The sequence below is a fragment of the Peromyscus eremicus genome, chromosome 10 (assembly GCF_949786415.1).
Source record: "Peromyscus eremicus chromosome 10, PerEre_H2_v1, whole genome shotgun sequence".
Lineage (NCBI taxonomy): Eukaryota > Metazoa > Chordata > Mammalia > Rodentia > Cricetidae > Peromyscus > Peromyscus eremicus.
The window spans coordinates 59,844,702-59,865,740 of record NC_081426.1 but is presented as its reverse complement, the minus strand read 5'-3'; positions in this window follow the sequence as shown (position 1 = coordinate 59,865,740).

Genomic DNA, 21,039 nt, shown 5'->3' with positions numbered 1-21,039 from the left:
AGGTCCAGTGTCCCGGCTGTCAGAAGCTCCACAGTTAATAGTGACATCGTCATGGTGTATTCTTCATTTTCCAAATTAAAATGCCTGCTTCTCGGTGATTGATGCCCCGGGCACAGATCTTGCCAAGAGGAGGCTGACCCTGGGATGACCTGTCAGGGACTGGGACCAGGAACCTGTAGAGGGGAACAGTGTTCTGTAAGGATTTGATAAGGTCACATGTCTCACCAGCCTCTTCGTGGGTGCACTGTTCAGCCTCTCCTGGTATCAAAAAAACTGAAGCGTTTCAATTTGTAGCTTTTTTTTTTTTTTTTTTTGCTTGAAAGTGTGTGTGCCAGGTCTTAGCCCTATTCCTTGTCCATCACAGCATTTGGGGGACTTTGACCATGTGTTTCATCAGGCTTCCCTAAGAAGGTAGCCGAGAGCGTAGGAGCACGAGAGTGCTGTCAGGTCTTGGTCAGGTGTTGAGAGATGCATGTCACAGTGGGTGGTCCATGTGTCATCCCTGACCCTATCAGGATGATAAGGAGACATGTAATTACAATTGTATTTGACACAGCTACTCTACATGGCATCAGGTTATGGTCACAGATAGCAATAGGACTTTATTATTATTCAGTCCAGTAGTGATTCTTGAAATATTAGATGTTTACACAAAGTCTAAACAATAACTCAGACTTAGGAATCTGCAGGTTTGTGGTTTCTACATATCTCTGCCATTTAATGACTTGTGCCTCTTTTCTCACCTCTGAGAAAGTGGATGGAGCTCGTGGGAAGATGTGAACCATGTCCAGAACACAAGCATTCACTCATTTGAATTCTGTTCCTTTTTTCCTTTTTTCTTTTTTTTTTCTTTTGGTGAAGGGGGTTAAGCATTCAGTATGTGTGCTAGTCTAACCCTGACACCCACTGACTACCTCCTTAGTTTTGTATAGACAGTTATCTTTTTTGGTTTGAAGGTCCTTTTTTGGTGACTTTTTAGAAAAGGTTTTAAATGTATAGTTTCCTCTGACAGTGCTGTACCATCTCACAGTACAGGTCTGTGTTCATTTGTGACCGCTTTCACACGTGAATCTGGAGAAATGTCATAGAAAATGGTTTTGCACATACGGAGTGAGTCTTGCTGGTGTGTGTTTATTGTGGCGACGCTTGCCAAAGCTGCTTGGCAAACACGTCAGGAGGGATGCTTGAGTCACAACTCCAGTGCAAATGTGTCGAAACAGCAGTGTGTGTCATTATGATGTATTTTTGTAAACACAGTGGTGACTTCTTTCAGTTGTATAAGTACTGGATAAAAATAACACTTGAAACACTGGAGGAAAATGTCACTTAGCTGATCACAAAGCTACTTGCATTATCAGCCAGGGAGCGTGTGTGTGTGTGTGTGTGTGTGTATGTGTGTGTGTGTGTGTGTTTACAGGAGAGGGAAGAATTGACATCGGCAATGTGGAGGACAAAAATAATACTCATCACCGCTTTTTTTAAAGTGAAGTTTAAAACTTTAGCTGATGCGTTTACACATTAGAGGCCTCCTGCACACTCTCCATAGTATATTGAATTTTGGGAAATACTGAGAACTGGAATTCTCACAGTTAGTGACTGGCTTTGTCAGCCTTGACCATTGAAGGCAGTAAATTACCAAAAACTTGGCTTCTGAGCTTCCATGGCTGCTGTAAGGGCTGTGCTTTTAGTGAATCACGGTCTCCCAAATGGCAACGAAAGGACATCTGCTAGCGAGACCCATTCTCAAACCTGGGTCACTCTGAATAGTAGCACCGGTACAGGTGGCCCGATGTGCCTCCCTCCACATGTTGCAGAACGGTTGGGTCCCGTTGGAAAGCACTCCCATGGCAATAGTTAACTACAGCAACCTAAGTGTAACTCTTGATTTCCTGTGTGCTAGTAGCTTCGATAAGCACTTTAATGCATCCTTCCTTACACCCTGCACAGCTGCCCAGGGTGCTCACTGGAGGTCACTTTGAGCTCGGTAAGCAGAATGGCCCTTTCTGTTTGCCCTAATCAAGCATCGCTCTCAATGTGTGCCAACACTTTGGAGTGAACTTTTTTTTTTTCTGATGCTATCGAGGAAAAGCTGGTATTTATATCACTAAATCTACATTGGAAGCATGCAGGTGCTTAAATAACAAGTATGTGGAGCCCAGGCCTCCAGGAGTTCTTGCAGGGCTGGCATGAGTCGTGGCCGGGGTGACATCCTGTGAGGGAGACCGGAAACTTAAAGGAAATGGACACATCAGAAGTCTGGCTCCTTTCCACTCGTGTTCTAGGTTCCCCATACACACTAGAGCATCTCGGGGAGCCCCTGGTGATGGCCCTGGGTATCGGCCAGCATTCCCATCTCTGTGTGTGGCTGGTTTTGCAGCCTCCTGGGGACACTCGGTGATTCCGTGGGACGGGCGGCTTTAACTGACGATGCCACTGTGAGAACTGTAGAGACTGTGTCAAGAATATAGTGACCTGTTGAGTCTGCCCCTGTAGTTTTAGCTTTAACATCCTCTGAGAGCATGCCAAAGCCACGAGGGGCCCGGCTTGTGCCTCTTGGGAGCAAGGCCTGCTGGAGGCGGGCAGGGACTCGGTCACTGTCCAGCCTGACCCTGCCCAGCCTAAGCCTCGCCTCCGTGTGGCTCCTCTGCAGAATGGCATGTAGCAGCTAACCCTGGGGCCAGTTGCCTTTACTCTATTTTCTATGATGAATACTTGTGGAGAAACTGTGATAAATCCATTGATCCTAATATTTTTATTGTTGGAGTCCTGTGGCTTCTCTGAATACTTTCTATTGGATTGTACTGTGTAGAATTCACACACACTAGGGATATGTGAATAAAGCTAAAAATGCATAGTATAATATAGGATAGCAAAAATCTTTTGTGAACAATTTATATAGAAGAGTAAGTTGTTTTTTAAGTGTTAGGCCATTTCTTTTAGGAACCTAAAATGTTATAAGAGTTTTTTAAGCATTCAATATTTTTAATTATAAGAGACATTTGTTACTAGAGCTAATTATTTCAGGTGTTCTAATTGGAATATTGATTTTCTTACCTCATATACCTCTAGAATGCCACATGTTCTGTTGGGGATAAAATTGCACAATAAATGTCAGGTTATCTGTTAGATGTTTTAACTTGCCTTTTTTTTTTTTTCTTTTCGGCTGTGTGTGCGTAATATGTTTGCATGTGTGTAGGCATCCTCGTGTGTGGGCATGTGTGCACATTGTATACGTCTCAAGAATCCTCCTCTGGGTCTCTACCATATTATTTTTGAGGCAGGGTTTCACAGTCAATCCCAGAGCACATCGATATGGCCTGCCTGCTGGCCATTGCTGTTAGGAATCCCCTACCCCTGCCTTCCAGACCTGGAATTCCAGGCAAGCCACACCACACACAGCATTTGTGTTGAAGTCTGGGGATCTAAACTCAGATCCTTCTGCTTGCGCGGCAAATGTTCTGGCCATTGAGCCATCCCACCCCCCTGCCCCTGGCTTGCTGTTTGCCTCTTTTGACAGTTCATTTTGTTTTGTTCTAAATGTTCCTGGTTGCCTGTTGAGAGTCCTTTCCCCCTGAAGCTAAGGCTCTCTTGCTTGTCTCTAAATATAAGGAACGTCCTATGCTCAACACCCAGATAAAAGCCAGCAGGATGACTTGGCGGGTAGAGGTGGCTGGTGCCAAGCCTAAAAAACATCCAGTTTGATCCTCTAGACCTGCATGAAGACCTGCATATGGTCTCTATCCTCTGGCCCCCATGCATACCATAGCATATGCATATCCACAGACATTAAATAAACAAATGTCATTTTAAAAAGTCCCCTAGTCTGATATGCCAGGAAAGTAACCAGAAATTCATCTGACCTACTAAGTGGGAGGGCAGGGAGGAAGTGACATGTGATTTGAAAGAACATGCGCCATCAGGAAGCCCGTAGAGCTGAAACTCACAACTCCGAATCTGCAGATACTGCCTGTGTATGGTATTTGAACAGTGTGCGGAGCACAGAAGCAAATTGCCTGTGGCTAGATAGGGACATGGTTGTGGCTTCCCCCTTAGTTACTGCAGAAAGTGTGCTTGACCACCATTACAGAAATGCAAGACTGGACAAATGTTATTTCATGAGCCAGATGACGTCAAAAGCTAAAGTTTCATTTTCAAGGAAATACAAAGGTCTTCTATTTTTGCCCTCAAGGTTCAAAATTTTAGCCAATAATTTTGTCTGAAAAACAATGCTTCAGTCGAAGTAATTTTGGTTAGAATTAGAACGTGGGTCAAAATGGAGTGAAAGGTGCTCTCTAGCACTGAAAGGATGGAAGATAATGGCACATCTGTGGATAAACCTGATTAAAAGAAAACAGAGCAGGTTACAGGTTTTAAAATCCAGTACAAATACGTGTTATTTCTATGCACAAGCAATAGGCAATCTAAGAAGAAAATTAAGCAGTTCCCCTTACAGTAGCAGCAGAAGAATAGTGTACTTGAAACTTAAAACAAAATAAATTCTGAACACGCCAGGTGGTGGTGCACGCCTTTAATCCCAGCACTCGAGGCAGAGGCAGGTAGATTTCTGTGAGTTTGAGGCCAGCCTGGTCTACAAAGCGAGATCCAGGACAGGCACCAAAACTACACAGAGAAACCCTGTCTCGAAAAACAACAACAACAAATATATATATATATATATATATTCATTCTGAACACCGCAAACTATAAAACAGGAAACTTTAAGACTTAAAGGTTCAATAAAGGAGTGGACTGCTGTTAGGATGCAGTGATCCCAGCTCTGGTCGGTAAGTAGCAGGCAGCTACTGCCAGGCTAACTGCCAAGGGGTCCTAGGATTCATGGGAACAGAAAGCCCCCCTCCGTACCCAACAGAATGAAGGCTACATTTATGGTAATTGTCAATTAACATGTTGAAATGGTTCCTTGGAAGAAGAAGAGCCTTTGAAGCAAGTGACATGGACAAACGGGATAGCCACCTCCTGCAGAGATGAATTGGGATCCCAGTATCTAACCCCTGGAGGGGAGCTCAGAACTCCCTGCAAGGGTATGCCCAGAACTTAGTTCCCTTGGTGTTTCTAGTTGATAGTAACCATCACAGAACCCAAGAAAATCCAATAGGTTCACAGGTGTTCATAGTGTTGGGTATGCCGTGGTTAAAAGTGGAAATAATACAGACGCCCAAGTGACGTGGTAAATGTGTGTATCTCCGTACATTGACTGTTAGTTAAAGGCTGAGCGCTGACGGCACTGTACTACATGGATAAACCTTCAAAATACAGTAAGTGAGCAAAGTCAGACACAAAAGACCAGCTATTACACAATTACACTTCCATGAAATGCCCAGAATAGTCAAAATTCCGGGCAGGCACAGCGTAGTGCTTCTCAGGACACCATTGGCCCAGTTAAGGAACCTGATGTAAAACAATCCCTTTGAAATTAGTTACACACTCACACAGCGTATTTGTCCAGAGCCTGATGTGCCTCAGGAGTGGCCTACCTAGTTCTTGGCAAACTGTGGTGTAAGCCGATGGCTGGGTAACTGTTAAGAATGATGAGGATCTACTAATGATGAGAAAAACCCCATGTTCCACTAGCAACTTGTTTCCAGAGGTGAAATTGTCCTGAGCAGGGGAAATCAGTCATAAAAGTCTGTGACTCTCAGAGACAAGCTAAGTTTGACCAACATGGCCACAGCCCGGTCACTTACAGCATCACTTCCTGTATGGTGTGGTGTGCTACCAAATGCTGGCTGGGTCACTTTCTCCTCACCTTTCTCTCTCCACTTCAAAATCTGTTGGTCAGACCTCACCTAGCCTGTCTTAGTGATACCACGCCTGGTGTTCAGGCGGCAGCTGCAGAGAACATTTGAACCCAGGACTTCAGTAGAGGGTGAGCGCAGGGTGGCCTGAAACTCCTCACGACTCCCTGGCCAGACTGGGAGGGCACTGGCAGCTGGAAGGGGCGAAGATGGCAGTGGGGCTGAAATTGTAGAGGGCTCCCTGCTGGGAAATCCGATCTCCATGCCATCTGAGGAGCACGGCAAGGAAGGAGCCAGATTGGGGATCAACTTGCAACCACCCTTTTCTTTCCCATCTCTAATTGAACACACTGGAGACCTCACGGTGTGAACAGCCCACTGTATCCAGCCAGCGCCCCACCCTCCCTGTGCCCGCCCGCCCCCCCACCCCCAACACAGGGAGGCAGAGGAGAGGGAAGACACAGATAAGGGGCGGAGCAGGTGACTCAAAAGGTTTCTGCACCTGAGAGTCGCTTGGCCTTTAGTCATTGGAATGGTTGACTTTTCTGGATCACTGGGTTAAGGATTCTATGATCTTCCTTCCTTCAGTCTTTCTGATTCATGTCCTGGTCCCGTTGTGTGGATGAGGAAGCTGGTGCTTGGGGGAGCTCCAGTGTGCAGAGGCAGGAGACTGACTCTGCTTGGCTGTTTTTGGCCTCTCAGTCCTCAACGATATTCTCTTTAAGACTTTCATCACTTGAGGTGAGGGTGTGGTGATTATGAGGCTGGTGAAACAATACCTACCTGGAAGTCTCCCCAGCTCTGGCCGATCCAACAAGAATGCGTCTTTCTCTGTGACCCCAAGGCTGGACCTCAAAATCCCAAACATGTGTATGAGTATTGCAGAGGTTATTGTTCATAGACAGTCATAGAAGTGGCCTTCATCTTTGTGGTGGTTTGAGAGAAAATGGTCCCCAAAGGGAGTGGCACTATTAGGAGGTATGGCCTTGTTAGAGGAAGTGTGTCACTGTGGAGGCAGGCTTTGAGGTCTCATATGCTAAAGCCACTCCAGTATCTCAGACCACTTCCTGTTACCTGCATATCAAGATGTAGGAAGCTCAGCTCTATCACAATGTCTGCCTGCATGCCACCATGTCCCACCATGATGATAATGGACTAACCCTCTGAAAATGTAAGCCACCCCAAGTAAATGTTCTCCTTTGTAAGAGTTGTCGTGGTCATGGTGTCTCTTCACAGCAATAGAAACTCTAACAATGTTAAAGAAATATGCCATACAACATGGCAAGACCCTGCCTTTAGGGGGTTGGGGGTGGGACAACTGGAAAGATGTTGAAAGTGCTTGCTGCTCTTGGAGAGGACTCAAGTTTAGTTCCCAGTACCCACATCAGGCCACTCACAGTCACCTGTAACTCCAGCTCCAAGAGATCTGATATGCTCTGTGGGCACAGTACTCTTACACACCCACTCATGGACACACTCATATACACGTACTTTTTAAAACTCGGGGTGTGTGTGTGTGTGTGTGTGTGTGTGTGTGTGTGTGTGTATTTGTTTTTTTTGAGACAGGGTTTCTCTGTGTAGCTTTGGAGCCTGTCCTGGAACTCACTCTGGCTGGCCTTGAACTCACAGAGATCTGCCTGCCTCTGCCTCCTGAGTGCTGGGATTAAAGGCGTGTGCCACCACCACCGGACAAAAATAAAATACTTTTAAAGCCAAGCATGGGGGAGTATGCTTGTAATCTCAGCACTGGAGAGGCAAAGATAGGTGATTCCCAGGGCTCGCAGGCCAGCCTAATCCACTTGGCAAGCTCCAAGCCAGTGACGGACCCTGCCTGTCTCAAAACAAGAGCAGGCATCTGAGGAACAACATCTAAGGCTGACCTCCCGTCTCCACAGACAGGAACACATGCACACAAAACATCAGGCTTGCATTGTTTTGTCAATTAAAAATGCAAGTAAGTAAAGTTGTTATGGAAAGGGGGGCATGCTTGCATCTTTGATTAAATAAGCAGGGTGGGATAAAACATGCCTGGAATAAAGTGCCTTAATCCCTGTACTTAACAGTTGTCAATGTTTAACAAATTGGGTTAAATCATGGTTTCAAGCCACAGCTTTGATGTCCACATTCATCCTCCTTTCACGCACACAAAGGAATGGAGATTAATTTTGTTTCATGGCATTTCCCCTCCCTGTTCTTGGTATAAAAATAAATATTTGTCAAAACACAGGAATGTTTAAGAATCCCACTAATGAGGGACCAGGGTGCACTCAGAGTACTCACCCGGCATGCAGGGAGCCCTGGGTTTGCGCTCCAGCACTGCATACTCGGGGCTTCATGGTACATGCCTGCAATCCAGCACTGAGGAGGTGGAGGCAGGCGGATCAGAAGCTCAGCACCCTCCTCCCATACGTGGCGAGTTCAAGGACAGCCTGTGCCAAAGAGACTGCCTCAACATCGGTATCACTAACGCACGTGGGGTGGAGTGGGTGGAAGCAGGAAGAACAAAACCAGTGGAACTGTACAATGGATGTTTCTCGTAATCAGAGATTTAGTCTTCATAGTGAGGCTTAAGGCACGTTCACTTCCGTCCAATTCTAGGGAAAAACTCAGATCTGACTGAGATGGGGAGCCCAGCGGTACGGATGCCTGGTGTGTTTTCTAGTCTGTCTGTGAGTCTATGGGTGAGAATGTGTGAGTGTATGCGTTTGTGTGTCTGTGTGTGGCTGCTGATCTGTCTGTGTGTGAGAATGTGTGTCTGCATGTGTGTTCATGTATCTATGTGGGTGTGCATCTGTGTATATGATTGTGTGTGTCTGTGTTACATATGAGAGTGTTTATGTGTGAATGTGTGTGTGTCTGGGTCTTGTGTGAGTGTGTGTCTATGTGTCTATGTGTGAGTGTGTCTGTATGTTTATATATGTGAACATGTGTTTATATATGTGTCTGTCTTGTGTGGGTATGTGTCTGTATGTATCAGTGTGACTGTTTATGTGTTTGAACGTGTGTCTATATCTATGTGTGTCTTGGTGTGTATGAATATGTCTATGTTTGTGGGTCTGTGTGAATATGTGTAAGTGTATCTCTGTGTGGGTGTGTCTATATTTGTGTGTCTGCACTCTGTGTGGTGGTATGTCTGACTGCACTGTGGTTGTGTGGTTGTGTGTCTGACTGCACTGTGTTTTGTGTGGTTGTGTGTCTGGCTGAACTCTGAACTCGTGTGTGTGTGTGTGTGTGTGTGTGTGTGTGTATGTGTGTGTGAGAGAGAGAGAGAGAGAGAGAGAGAGAGAGAGAGAGAGAGAGGCTGCAGTCTGTGTATCTCTGTGTGGTGGTGTGTCTGACTGCACTCCGAGTGTGTGTGTGTGCGTGTGTGTGTGTGTGTGTGTGTGTGTATCTGACTACTTGTGTATATTCGTGTGTCTATGTCTGTGTCCAGCTGGCAGTGCAGAGGCACATTCAACTCAATCACAAACCTGAAGAATTGCTTTGATTGTGGGATTTAATGTTTTGTGCTCATTGCCCTTTGGTTTCTGATACATTCTGGGTAGATCTTTTTTCCTGCAACTACAGAAGAATGTTGCTGTGGGATGTTCTGTATGCTGTGAATGTGTTGCTCTGATTGATAAACAAATAAATCTGATTGGTTGATAAATAAAAAGCAGATTGGCCAGTGGCTAGGCAGGAAGTATAGGTGGGATAAACAGACAAGGAGAATTCTGGGGAATGGAAGGCTGAGTCAGGAGATGCCAGCCCGCCCTTCAGGGAGCAGCATGTAACGGCACACAGGTAAAGCCACGGAAAACATATAGATTAACAGAAATGGGCTGAATTTAAGTGTAGGAGCTAGTCAGTGGTAGGCCTGAGCTAATAGCCGAGCACTTTTAATTAATATAAGCCTCTGTGTGTTTACTTAGGTCTGAACAGCTGTGGACCGGGCAGAACACAGGAAAACTTCAGCTACAGAATGTCAAAGCTCAAACTAGACACTTACTATGTGGAATATGATAGTTAAAAATTGGTAAGGACTGGGGCCTTTCCAAACCCACCTTTCTCCTTAAGGAGACATAAATGGAGGGTGGTCCTGTGAATCTATGGTACTATAACTTTTCTGATAAGGACACTGGTAAAATGTAGGAAGGAAGCCATTTCTTCCAAGCATCATTAGCCTGACCAGGAAATTACACTGGAAGAAAAGTAGCAACCTTCTAATTAAAAAAAAAAATGACTATGATATGGGAAAGCAAGACTCACAAAATTCCAGAACCTGCCCAAGTTCATGCTATACACTAAGCTGAACAAACGTAAAACGATTTGGCCCGTCCCTGAGAGCCAGCTGACTTAATTCTTCTGAGTATCTCCCATTTTTCCTTGGGTCCCAGGAAGCCTACTGCTGTATCCCAACCACAGTTACCTTCCCTCACTTGTCTAGAGCGCTGGGACTCTCTGTCTGTTACTCACATCTGTTCTTTGGAGATCATCTTTGCAGGTTTATTTTAATTGTGCTTTCTTAGAAGTGTATTCAAGGGCTGGAGAGATGGCTCAGAGGTTAAGAGCACTGACTGTTCTTCCAGAGGTTCTGAGTTCAATTCCCAGCAACCACATGGTGGCTCACAACCATCTGTAATGAGATCTGGTGCCCTCTTCTGGCCTGCAGGGATACATGCTGTATACATAATAAATAAATTTAAAAAAAAAAAAAAGAAGTGTATTCAAATGCTTTCTAGAGCATAAGTTGTTGTAGTAGTCTGATGCCTACACTAACCTCAGAAGTGAGGTCTCTCTCCACCCCTCCCAGCTACCCACTCCCAACTCTCAAGCCACTAACACAGACATCTCCAGCTATTTCTGCAGCTTCTTCCTGTGAATCTGTCTTGTCAATCATGATGTCGCTTTCCCACCAGGCTTCTGTACCTGTCTGTGGTGATGAGGAGAGTCTGAGCTATTGATAAAGTAGAGTCTAGGAACCCGCCTGGGAGGTGGTGGGTCTGCACCCCTGCCACTCGTGCGTGTGCGCGCGCGCGCGCACACACACACACACACACACACACACACACACGAGCCCTGGTTCAGGGCCTTGAGATGGAACAAGGCTTGGGCCAAATCCACGTCATCTGAGGAGCTAGAGAAGAAGCGACTTGAAGAGGGAGAAATAGCTGTGGTTCCAGCTGTTGAGGGTCTCCAGGCTGGTTTGCTGTGGAAGTGGAAGTTAGTCTCACTTGACAGCTATTGGGAGGCTAATTCTAACTTTGAGGGCCAAGCCCCTTTCCCTATCTGAAAAAAAGACGCTGGGCTCTCCAAGAACTTTTGAGGGTTCTTAAAGGCGTACTCATGTCCCCATGTTAAGAATGCTACCAGAACCTTCTCTGCACAGTGCCATGTTTTTTCACACTGGGCTTGCACCCATGGCCTCAGACATACTGGGCAAATGCTCAGCCACAATTGCTTTCCTTGGGATGTTATTCTATGGTGTTTAATTTCTTCCAGCCTTTGTCTGTAGTATAGGGAGGCATTACAGCCAAAGACGCTGCTCTAGAACATTACGATGGCATGCCCACAGTGCTGTCCAGAACGAGGGCATCAGAAAAACATGGCTGAGATGCGCCATAAGCAGAAATCCAACTGGTACACAGCAGTGTACTGTAATCATCAAGGGGAAGCAGTTTGGCCGGGCTGTAGTAGTGCACACCTTTAATCCCAGCACTCGGGAGGCAGAGGCGGGCGGATCTCTGTGAGTTTGAGGCCAGCCTGGTCTACAGAGTGAGTTCCAGGAAAGGTGCAAAGCTACACAGAGAAACCCTGTCTCGAAAAACCGAAAAAAAAAAAAAAAAAGAGGAAGCAGTTTGGGGCTCCCCCATAATCCGAAACTCTAATGCATAGACTATTTTGAAAGTATGCCACGTCTCAATCTCAGAGAACTGCTAGTATTAAAAGGTGATACTCCTCCACAAAAAATACTTGCAAGGGAATGTTTTAAAGGACAATTATTGCATGCTAGGAGCATCTTTCTCATTTTGTTAGCCAGACAGGCTTGCCCATTTATATTGCAAGCAGGTGCCCACTGCAGACTGCCACCACGGCTCCCTGTGTGCTCCGCGTGGCCTCTGCTCTCTCCCTTCCCATCAGAAAAGCAGATGGAGCTGTTTGAGCTTTCACACTGGGCAGTGGTATCTGTTCTGTGAGCAGATGTCTCCACTGCCTAAGCAGTCAGAACCTAACCAGGAAAATGCTTGGGGGGACTATTTAAAATTTTAAATCAGGCCACCAAATTGTGTGTGTGTGTGTGTGTGTGTGTGTGTGTGTGTGTGTGTAAATATATATTACATCTATATAAATAGATATTACAAACAACCATACAATAATTTAATTGTTATATTATTGTTATCTTTTTCTTCTAAACGTCTGTGCAAGTGGTTACTTCCTGGCCCCGGTCCTGTGGATCCAGATGCTTATGGCCAGGAGTAAGATGGACAGGATACAGGGGGAATCCTGTAACTATTCCAGAATGCACAGGAGACCTTTTAACCATGTATACTGGTCACTGGGTTCAACCCTGAGGCCTCTGCTTGGAGAAAATCAAATGGCTCGGCAAAGGTCAGGGCTCAGTGATCCAGGGACATGAGTCTTGGTGCCAGGCCTGCCTCAGTTTCTTCTCTGAATAGCCCATAGCTAATGCAAGAGTGCCTTAGTGCACACCACAGGCTGCAGGTATACTGCTTACAGCTTACTTCACAGCCTAGAAAAGGCTGGGAGAGAGGGCAGAGGGTTAATATGAATGGGGATCTGGGAAGTAGGGGGTTAATGTGGTCAAAATATATTGTATGAAATTCTCAAAGGCTTAAATAAAAATGGCATATTTAAAAAGTGACACATACTCATAGTAAAACACACAACTAAACAAACAAAAGCCCTGCAGGGCTAGAGAGATGGCTCCGTGTTGAGAGCACTCGGCTGCTCTTTCGAAGGACCAGAATTCCCAGCACCGACGTCAGGTGCTCACAAAGGCCTGTAGCTCCAGATCCAGGGGATCTAATGCTCCTTTGATCTCCTCTGAGTACCTACATACATGCTCACATACATACATACATAAATTTTAAAAACTATTATTTTAAAAAATAAATAGCCCCCAACCCATTTTTTAGATAGAGCACCTGGAGTGTGGGTTTGTTTACTTGTCCCGTGGAGTCTATGGATAAAGACTTGTCATGGACTGTTCCCAGCACCCACATGGCTGCTCACAACCATCCCAAACTCCAGTTCCAGGGGATACAATGTCCTCTTCTAGCCTCTTCGAGCACCAGATATGCACATGGTAAACATAAATACATATAGGCAAAACACTTACACACATAAAACATAATAAATCCTTTTTATTCAAAAATTTTTTCATACAATATATTCTGGTCATATTTCCCTTCCACAGTTCTTCCCAGGTCCTCCCTGACTCCCTACCCACCCAACTTTATGTTCTCTCCCCACTCCCCAAAAAACAATTTCCAAAAAAACAAAAGTAAACAAACAAAAACTAGTAACACCCCCCAAAAAATGCCCAAACACAACAAAATGAAATAAACCTCTGCCAAAAACCGTTTTTGGAGTTTGTTTTGTGTTGGCCAGCTACTCCGGGGCATGGGACTTACCCTGGGGTGTGGTTGATGTACCTAGTGACTCCATTGGAGAATGCTAATTTCCCCTTGCCCATCAGGTATCGATTGCGAATAATCTCTCGGTTGGCGTGGAAGCCTGTATCCGCTGTATCACCCTCCCAGTGCTGTGACCCATCTGGACCTTTGCAGGTCTTGTGCATGTTGCTGTAGTCTCTACATTCATGAGTGCGTCAGGTCTGTTGGGTCTGGAAGACACTGTTTCCTTGGCCTCTGGCTCTGACCATCTTTCTGACTCCTCCTTCACAAGATCTTGGAGCCTTGAGGAGAGGAGTTTGATGAAGACATCCCATTTAGGACAGCGTGCTCCAAAGTCACGCACTCTCTGCATAATGACCGTTGTGGGTCTCTGTGTTATTTCCCCTCCACGGCAAAAAAGAAGCTTCTCTGATGAGGGCTGGATGATGCACTGATCCACGGGTATAACAATGTCATTAGGAGTCATTTTATTGCGATGAGCCTCTAGTACAATGGTTCTCAACCAGTGGGTCACGACCCCTTAGGGGTCAAACCACCCTTTCACAGGGGTCACCTAAGACCACCCAAGGACACGAATATACTGCAATTCAAAACAGTAGCACAATTACAGTTATGAAGTAGCAACAAAAATAATGTTATAGTTGGGGGTCATCACACCATGAGGAACTGTATTAAAGAGCTGCAGCATTGGGAAGATTGAAGACCACTGCTGTAGCCAGATAATAGTAGTAGGGTTTCCACTAGACCCATGATCGATCTGGTTTCAGGTTCTTCTTTACAGGGTCAGGTATGAGTTCCATCTCATGAAGAGGGCCTTAAAGGTAATCAAAAAGCGGCTGGTTGCTCCGATCAGACTTGGGCCACGATTGTCCCAGCATGTCTTGCAGGCAAGACATTGTTGTACATCACAGTGTTTGTATCTGGGTGATAGTGATGGTTACTATTCTCCTCAAGTGCCACAGTAGCTCCCAGCATCGTGAAGAATAGTAGCAGGGAAGCTTCTAGTTTGGTACCAGCTCCACTTCTCCAAGCATTGTCTTCAGCAATAGGGTCTTACTATCAAGTTGTGGGGCATAACCAATAGCCTTGGCAATAGCCTGTGATGTTTCAGGGGAAGGGCGGTCCATGGGATCTCTTTGGTCAATGACTCAACATGATGTAACTCATTCCAGGCACTGGAGGTTTTACTTGGTGGTATGATATGTCTAACTGTGGTGTTGGGGATTGACACAACCTCATTTTAAAATGTATTATAAAGCTATAGTAGTCAAAACAGTGTGGTACCAGCCCACAAAAGACAGAAAGGTGAATAAATCTAGTGGGGGAAAAGTCTTTTTCCAATAAAGAGTACTGCAACAATTAGACATCCAACTTGCAAAAATAAAAAAAAAAAAAATGTGTAAGCAGAGACCTTGCAGTCTTTTGTGAAGTTAACTTAGCTGCATGGGAAACACAAAACTACACAACTTCTAGAAGACAACAAAAATCTATGTGCTCCTGCACCTGGCAATGACTTCTTAGATACGACAACAAAGATGATTTGTAAAAGAAAGAATTGATAGCTGATTGTTAAAATGTCAAGAGATGAATATATCATAGTCTGCAGAAAACATTTACCAATGGCAATTCAGAATATACATGGAAAGAAGATGACTCAGTTTCCAAAATGGGCCAAATACCTTTTCTGAAAACTCACCCAACCTGTCACACAGCTGCAGGGATGGAGGCACAGATCGGATGGAGGAGTGCATGCCTACCATGCACACGGCCCTGGGTTCAACACAAACTGGGAGTGGTGGTGCGCACTTGTAATCCCAACACTGGGGAGATCAAGGCAGGGGCATCAGAAGTCTCAGATCAGCCTTAGCTACATCAAAAATTTAAGGCCAGCCTGGGCTACATGAGACCTTGTCACAGAACAAAGGAACCCTCTCCCCAAAGAACAGCTGAGATCCAGCACTCGGAATGTTGTTGAGGACACAGCAATAGGAACACTCACTCACTACTGATGAGAAAGGGAGACGTGCTGCCATTTGGTAAATCAGTGTGACATTTTCTCAGAAAACTCAACGCACCATGCAATCAGCTATCACCTTCCTTGCTAATTACCCCACTGGAGTTTTACAGACCCAGAACAACTCACACAAACGTTTCTGGCAGTTTTCATCTTTATTGCCTAAACTTGGGGCGTAGGGGGTGGGGGGTGGGGGGAGAGTTAGAGGAAAACGAAATTGTTCTTTTTACTTAATGAACCCACAAATGCTCTAAAATAGCATTCATACATAAACAAATAACTTTGCTCCAAGCACGCTGAAGTCTAAAGGACTGTTGCATGGCTCACCCGCACTACCCTTGCCAGCTTCGGACGCGGTGGTTGCGTGCCAGCTCCAAGCCTTCCGTACGTGACAGTGCGTAGGGTACGTAGCCGACAGGGAATTGCCCACAAGACCGTCCTCTAAACGTGGACAGAGAACAGGCAAGGGAACTTGCTGCAGTTCTCTAGTGTACATGGGGGGCAGTGTGTGTGTGTGTGTGTGTGTGTGTGTGTGTGTGTGTGTGTGTGTGCGTGTGTGTGTGTGTGTGTGTGTGTGTGTGTGAATGGTTGCTCTGTGGCCGACAACGCACACCTTTAACCCCTTGAAGTTTGCCCTATAACGAAGTCCGCTGCCTCACGAAGTGTGACCGTCTCACGCTGCTCTTCCACTTCCCGTCTCTGTCCTTTGTGCTGCTGTTGTGTATTTTAATTTTCCATGTTTTTTGTTTTTTATAGGATTTTAACTCAGTTTCCTGGTGGTTAAAGAACATACTTGGTGGAATTTAAACCGTGCTAATTTTATTAGAACTTGTTTTCGGTTAAGCAGATGGTCTTTATTGGCAAATATTCCGGTCACCCTTCAGAGGACTGCCGGTTTGGGATGGAAGGATGCAAACGTCAGATGAGGGCATTCGATGTTGTTATTAATGCCCTCTATATGCTCTCTGATTTTTCTGACTACTTATTTTGCCGATGGTTGCACATGGGTGTCTTGTGGGGGGGGTTTCTCTGTTTCCCTTCTCAGTTCATAACTTTTGATCCATGTGTTTTGAGATTCTGCATTTAGACATAAATATTTAAGATTATTTTGACCTTTTGAAAAATTAACCCTTCAATCATGATGGTAATTTTTATCCCTGATAATTTTTATAAATATGCCCTTCCTTCTGATGCTACTATATGCATTCTGGCTTTCTCTTTTCTCCACCCACCACCTACCTTAGAGGGGTCTTTTGAGACTAAGTAGCCCTGGCTGGCCTCGAACTCACTATGTAGCGGAGCTGGTGTTGAACTCCTCCTCTTTTTGCCTCCACCTCCTCGGTGCTAGATTTACAGATGTGTACCACTGTGCCCAGGCTTTCATTGTGAATGGTGCTAGGATTAGGTGAGCTACAGCGGTTTTTATAGACATCACATAACTGGAGCTTACTTCTAATCCACTTTGATGATCTCTGTTTCTAAGTGTTTAGACCATTTATATTTAGTGTGAATATCAATGCAGTTCCATTTAGATCTCTCACATTACCATCGGCTTTCTATCAATCCAATACCCTTCCCACTTTCCTTCCTTCCTTCCTTCCTTCCTTCTTTCTTTCTTTTTTTTTTTCCCCTTTTTTTCCGAGACAGGGTTTCTCTGTGTAACAACCCTGGCTGTGTTGGAACTCACTTTGTAGACCAAGCTGGCCTTGAACTCACAGAAATACACCTGGCTCTGCCTCCTGAGTGCTGGGATTAAAGGCGTGTGCTGCCACCACCCCCAGCTCCAATTCCCTTTTTATTTAAGGTTTCTTCCTATGTGCTTTGTTTTGGATTGTATTTTTCCTTATGGCTCATTTGATGCCCTTTGTAGGCTTATTAGATATACCTCTTGTTCCCTTTCTCCTTCTCCTCCTCCTCCTCCTCCTTCTCCTCCTCCTTTCTCTTCTTCTTTCTTCTTTTCTTTAGTAATGGCTTCATAAAGTTTATGGGTTTCCACTGGTGTATCATCAGCTTATCCCAGTGTGCCTTCAAGCAACATTCTACATCGAAGGGCACTCATTTTCTTCAAGTAGCAGGGTGGAATCTGTCACCTGACATGTCTCCAAGGTATTATGATAGGAGCTGAAGTAACATTTTATTTTTGAGACAGAGTCTCATGTAGTCCAGGCTGGCCTTGAACTCGTTATATAGTTGAGGATGACCTTGAATTTATGGTCCTCCTGCTTCTACCTCCCAAGTTCTGGCTTTACAAGCATGAACCACATGCTTGCTTTATGTCCAGAGCTAAAACCCAGGACTTCGTGCATGCTGGGCAAGCACTCTGCCAGCTGAGTTCCAGGCTCAGCCCACTGTTCATCTTTATTGACTATGAATACTCAAAATGAATCAAGATAATAAAATATTGAGATTGATTCTTTAACCAACACATTGGAACTTCTGTCAGCAGGTGTAGTCTTAATTAGTTTTAATTACCTTGAAGGAATATGAACTTACTTGATTTCTTCTTTACATTAATTTATTTTTTTGGGGGGGGGCATCTCCGTGCCACTGCACACAGAGTGGGATCTGGGGATCAAATTCAGGTTGTCAGGTCTGGTGGCAAGTACCTTTACCCACTAAGCCATCAGTCCATGAATTCATTTTAATAACCTTCCTGGACTGAGTGGGGATGCGGCTATGAAAAGAACTAGTGAGCCACACACATAGCACACATTTTATCACAGTGTTCCTTCTTTTTAACCCAAAATAATAACCTGCTTACTCATCCACCATATTCATCAGCCTTGGATTCACTAGTTTTGGCTGCTTCCAAAAAAATCAAGTTTATCTTCAGAAGATGAAGCTACCCATCATTTCATCAAGCCTCTTTTTAAGAAGTAACGATCCCAGACACTCCCATCAAGTGTCAAGCAGGTGCTCCGAACATACCGTGAAAAGGCAGCATTGTTAGAATAAGTTTTAAACCAGCCATCATGTACACGATTGCTACCCTCCTGCTTGGGTGGATTGGGCAAGGAGTCACAACTATAAGGCCAACATGAGCTGTATAGCGAATTCTAAAACAACATGGGATATGTAGCAAGGCCTTGTCTCAAAGAGACAATCATTTCATATTTATTAAAAAATACTGTCAACATTTTTTATGCTCAAACCTTGGAAACTACCTGACTTATCTCCCAAATAAAGAAGGTGAGAGTGCCTTCCCATTATGATTTGGATCTTAACTGCCCCTTTTCGGCAAAAGAAACTCTCCCGTGTTGAAGGCTCGGTCCCCGTTACATCAGTGTTCAGAGGTGGGCCCTCAGGAATGTGACTGGGCCATGTGTGTTTGACAGGTTAGGACACTTATGGCTCACAGCTTAATGGATTTGGGGAAAGGAGGCCTTGTCCTAACAGTAAGAAGAGAAGCGAGCAGTTTTGCTCACCTTGGTCTCTCCACCACCATATGCCTCACCCCAGGCCCCAAAGCAATGGAACCAGCTGACCATGGACTCATTACCTCTTAAATTGTGAATCAAAACCAATGTTCATTTCAGGTTGTCTACACCACGCAGTGATACATGCCCAACACAAATTCTTCCTCAACAAGAGAAGTCACCGTGGCTTTTCTTTAGAACAATGTTTCAGTCTTACAGCCACAATCACGATATATATAGGACTCTTTGGATCTACTGTAGGAGGAGAGCTACTCCTGCACCCAAAGGCTGGATTATCTAGACATGGAAAATCTAGGCCTCGGTACTGGAAGCACAGTGCAGGAGCCCAGAGCTCGGTGGGAACATAGACTCTCTCCGCACCCGCTAAACTTGAACATGTCCCTTTAACAGGATCGCCAAGGGGTTTCTAAAAAGGGTGAAGTTGGGAAGCAAGGCGCTCTCTGGTTCTTGGAAAGACATAATTTACAATACCGGTGAACTAGTTAATGAGGATAGGATTTTTTTTCTGATAGTAATGACTGTCCTTATGAAGAAAAAGTTAATTCCAGAATTATGTCAGACTGTAAACCTCCAAGAAGCCTGCAGTGAAGTTAGTTGGCCTGGAGATGGCAGCTGAGTAAACCACCCTCTAATCTGAAGACACCGCCAGTCATTCAGGGCGGTTCTGCCCAGACACCAGGCCAGGCTTCAGGACACACACACATGTCCCAGGAGCCTCGGAGAAGGGAAGGGAGTTGGAGAGATCCCGGAGGACCCTGGCCAGGCTCAGGCAGTGTGGGAGGTCCTCTGACCAAATAAGGTGAAAAGCAGCTGTGAATCTATTCCCTTCTGGAAGTCTAAACTTTTTCCACTTAAGAATCAGCCCTATCTGTATCCCACGTGACTGCCTGCATAGCTTCCAATTGCTTCCCCCCGAGTTTATCAGCCTCCTCTCCTTTCTTCCCTTCCCACATCACCCTCAAGCTACATCTAAAATTCAATAAGAAAAATGACAATAAAAACGGCTTTAGGGTTTCTCAGATTTATTTAATATCTCTACTGAGAGTGGATGAGTCACAATTCAGAAGGCCAGCAAGAAGCAGTATCTTGAAGCTACACTTGAAAGGAGACAAGTTAACTATACGGAGCTAGGGTAGACACCATCAACGTTTCAAAGTGGGACTGAGACTTGTTCCACCCGTTGAAATTCTCCAGATCCAGCAGATGGGTGGCCAGTGGTGTACATCTGTTCGAAGGTGAGGAACAATTTGTTTTATTTAACACCAAGGAAGAGAGGTCCTGGGGGATGAAAATGCATTCCCCTATCCCCTCTAGATAGAATAAGGTTGCATTAGCCTCAGACAGGGCCAGCAAGAGAAGAGCAAACATGTCCGGTTCCAATAATACTGTTACCAGGATTAGAGATTGCTGGGCGGGACTTTTCAAGTCAGATGGCATTAGGCACAGATTTTCAAAGACTTTAAATAAACTTCCCTTCAGTCTCTCCTTCCCCCTTAGAACATTTGCTCCATGCTTGCCAGTGAAAGGGGTTCAAGATTAAGGCCCCTTACGCCTTAGCTTTATGACACGCCAATGTTTTCAATTATCTCAAGATGAAAAAATAACCTGTGCTTTTCTTATTAAAATTTCATTTACGAAATCTATAGATCTGAAAGTGGAAATTATCTATGCAAAAATTTAATATTCAATACATTTCTTTTCAATTTTTCTTCTATTAAGATAATTTTTAATAATGTATCTGGGTTTTGTACTTTAAAAAGGAATCCTAGGCACTTTGAAAAATATTTTATGTGTTGTGTGTGTGTGTGTATGTATACACACATATGTGAGGGCCTTTGTAGGCCAGAAGACTGCATTGGATTCCCAGGGACAGTGATTGGGATCGTAACTCACCCAGCTTGGGTGCTATGAACCCAACCTGGATCCTCTGGAAAGCAGCAAGGGTTGTGAACTGTTGAGTCCTCTCTCTAGTCCCAAATCTTAGGCACATTTTAAAACTGAAAAGACTACTAGATATTCATGAAAGCATTTCTTGGTGTCCCATGCCAGTTCCAAAACTCAGCAGTTAACAACCTACACTGTGCACTGCGCCCTTGTACTCCCTGTTACAACCACTCTGTCATGTTAACATGCTGCACACATATGGATTACACGGGAAAGAAAAGAAACATGCAAAAACTCCGACATAATACTTC